The following is a 3,863-nucleotide window of genomic DNA, read 5'->3' as shown; positions in this document are numbered from 1 at the left end:
AAGTCGCTGGCAGTGGGGGCGTGATTAGATTAATGATGGACATTGTCTAGAGCCAATAAGATGTCATACACCAAGCGCTTGACCAATAGCAATACAGGTTGAATGGCCGGTAGTAAAGAATTGATAATGTCAGCCAATGTGCAATACTACCCTTTGTTGTTTGAAATGTTTTGGTTTTCTTGTTTTAAATGAGGTTATATAACTTTGCCATCTGAACCCAGATATAATGCATTACACCATATGTTTTTTTTTTTCATATTTCCTTATTATTGTTCATTTCTGAGTCAAAAATGATAGATTTACATCAAGTTTTTTAAGTAAATATGAGCCTGGATTCATGGCAAATGATTACTTAGCTCAGTTAGAATTCTCTCTTGTATTTTGAGTTTTTTTTGTTTTAATGATGCTTGTTTGTGAGGCCAACATTAAGCCAGATGGATTGTATAACACAGGTGGCAACAACACCACACCCTGATGGTTTCATATTCCCCTCATTAACTCATTAACCAGATTAACATGATGAGAATGACTGGAATTTATGTCTCACTGGATGGCAGTTAAAACAAAAAAACATAAGGGGTTTATAGTAATTTTTACTTTATAGTAACATTTTGCAGATATACTCCATCTTTATATCCTTTTTATATCCTAATCAGGTCATTTCCTGGGTGTCTGTACACATTGAGGGGAATGTTTTATCATGCTTTGATCGGAGTCATTAACTTTAAGACAGAAAACATTACTTTGTTCAGCATTTCAGCTCTTATTTGCCCTTTGGATGGTTGGTGTTCATTTCAAGCCCAGTTTATGATACATCAGCTTGGCTACAGCGTATTATCTCTCTCATCAATAATGCAGCCTGTCAGTCACTGATATGCTTGATACAGCTGACTGCCTGCTTAGAGAGTAACACAGGCATGACAAAGAATCAGGCGTATGGTCTATGTCGACAGTATCTCCAATACACTCTTTGTCTTTCTGTGCACGTCCCTGTGTTTGTGAGTTAATAAATATGGTTTGTGTGTGTTGATTTGTAGTGTTGAGCATTCCTGCATGAATAAATGCATCTGTATCATCCTCTGAAAAAAAACAAACATTAGTGATTTATCTTATAATCAGTTTCATAAAGCTTTTCCATTTGCTATTCTAAACACTTGCTGGTCACTCGTAGGTCTTTTGTGAGAAAACACACTCATCACATCCACAAGAAGTGATGCTTTTCTGGTTTGTTTATTTGCAATAAACTGAAGAGTCACTTAATAAGCATAATTGTAAGCATGAGCAGCAGGATGAGTCATTTTGACTGAACACTGAGGAAAAAAGACTAAGACTCATCTACAGAAAACATAAATGACACAAAGTCTAAAGAAAAAGACATCTCAGACAGCCTCCACTGTCTGACAGCTGATCTCAGTGAAGCAAAACAAGGCACAGCACTACAGAAAGTAGAGAAAAGATCTCACAGAGTGCCAACTTTTCCTTTGTCGTTAAAACTTAAACCTACACATGACTGCACACAGAAATGTATGATCTTCAGTAATGATTTGCCATTGTTGTAGGCTGCATCAGACAGACAGGCAGTGTATTTCCTTTCCCACCATTACATAACAACAATGATGGTGTGATGAGAGGAAAAGAAAAGAGAACAGAGGACCGGATGAAAAAAGGCAGGAGAGGAGGAGGGAAGAGACAGAGCACAGTGGAGCAGAAAAGAAAATGGTCTCTATTCAGGCTCACAGTGGGACACAGAGTAGTGTTTACACACAACCCCACGCACACAAAGACACAATAATGTCCTGTATGTACAGATGCTCACACCAGCAGGCATAATATACAAACAAGCAAACTTGTAATAGTGGTGCTGTCCATATGAAAAATATTCCATCACGCAGGCTAAAAAGAGAATCAACAGCAGTGCCATTGTCTATACACACACTCTTTTGTGAGTCAGAGAGATGTAAATGATACTTGTTCTCATCTTTTAATGGTTGAAATATTCTTGAATCAAACAAAAGAGAGAGAAAAAAGAAAAAATGTTCATTTTCTAATTTGATGTGAAATTAAAAAAGTCAAAATGGCCTTAACATCAATCTTTGCACATGAATAAACTGAGCAGTTTAATTCCAGTTTGCGGTGCCAGATAGCCTACCATCATAAAATCACTTCTGGTTAAACAAATGCTTTGATCCATATCATAATTCAATCCAATTCAATTCAATTTTATTTATATGGCGCCTTCCACAATCAAAATTGTCTCAAACCGCTTTACAGAGACCCAGAGCCTGACCCCAGAGCAAGCACTTAAGGTGACAGTGGCAAGGAAAAACTCCCTCATAGAAATACACCAGTAAGTAGGCATTTTCTTCCTCGTGTTGTTGCTGTTCCCCCATTCCCGCCTGTTTGTCTTTGCTCCACTGCTCCCCACTAGATGGAGGCAGAAGACAGATAAACTTTGTTCCCACATGGTGGCCCATTCACTATTGTCCCATTGCAATGTGGAACTTAATCTGCACAACTGATATTTCATTTGTTAATGTCCTTCCTGATATAAACTGGTTGTGATGCAGTAAGGTCACAAAAAACACATTTACAGTGTGTGTTTATTTAAACACACACGCTAATGAAATATAAATAAAAGCGTGTGTACGGTACATAACTGTGGAACCACAATGGAAATATAATTCACACTATTTAAAAACAGTAAATGATAAGTGAAATTTCCTAAATCTGAGGACTGAATTATGTAGTTATATACTTTCCAACATGACATGATGTGCAACTGTACATCAGATTTAGAGAAACAACTCTACAGATGACAACATGTACAAAAGATATCGCAATAACTAGCATTTAATGGCATTTAAGCTCTTCAAGAACTATTCAGTTATTATTAGATAGTCAAGATACCAGTAGTGGAGATCTTTGATTAAAAGTAGCAGCACCACAGTGTAGAAATTCTTTGTTACAAGAGAGAAGTCCTGCATTAAAAATATTTGGAACAAAGTATATTTAAAGAATCAAAAAGTAAAATAACTCATAATACAGACTGACATTTCCACCACTGCAAGATACTTGCTACAAGAGGACAAGAGCAGACCTGAAGGCCAATGGTTAGAAACTGTTTTGTAATCAGTTGTATTTATTTGATTTATTTACAATTGAAGTCAATTTTTCTTTTATGAAAAATTTCAAGCATGATTTTGGAATGCTACCACCTTTAGTAGTGTAATGTCATGTCACACAATTAATCTCTGTTAGTGCTTCCTTTCTGGCAAAGCATCAGTTGTGAAACAGCGCCCCCTGGTAGTCACAGAGGTGAGGTCATAGGTAGTCTTGCTCAAAAGACACTTCAGCAGGGAGGAGACTATGACCCTCCTCTGAATACAAAATGATTTTCATAGTTGTGGAAAGGTCTGGAACCAGGATGCAGAACTGTTAAATACCAGCTCCTTACTAATTTTATTGGAATATGGTATCAGTCATACACACGTACACAGACACACTGCACACTTGTGAAGCCCCAGGCAAGATCCAGTAGTATCAGCAGGAGGTCTGTGATGTGATATCACTATGTACCGTATATAGGCCATCTACTGTAACCAGCAGGGAGGGAGAGCTCAGGAGAAACTTGTTATTCCAGATAAAGCGGGCCGCAGGAGACTCATTTTATTGCAGGAGACAAATCAGTTGAGTTTCAATTTCCGAGGGGAAACCTACACTGCTTTAGTCCCCTCCAACAGCACTGTGATAAAACTTGTGGAAGTGATTAAAAAATACGCAGTGATGATGAATGCGGCAGAGATGCAAATTACTCTGAGAGTGTTTCGGTTTTAGGTGCTACAAAATGACCTAGTGAGGATGTG

This window comes from Toxotes jaculatrix, chromosome 2 (genome assembly GCF_017976425.1).
Source record: "Toxotes jaculatrix isolate fToxJac2 chromosome 2, fToxJac2.pri, whole genome shotgun sequence".
In the NCBI taxonomy this organism is placed as follows: Eukaryota; Metazoa; Chordata; class Actinopteri; family Toxotidae; genus Toxotes; species Toxotes jaculatrix.
Note: the sequence above shows the minus strand (reverse complement) of the source record.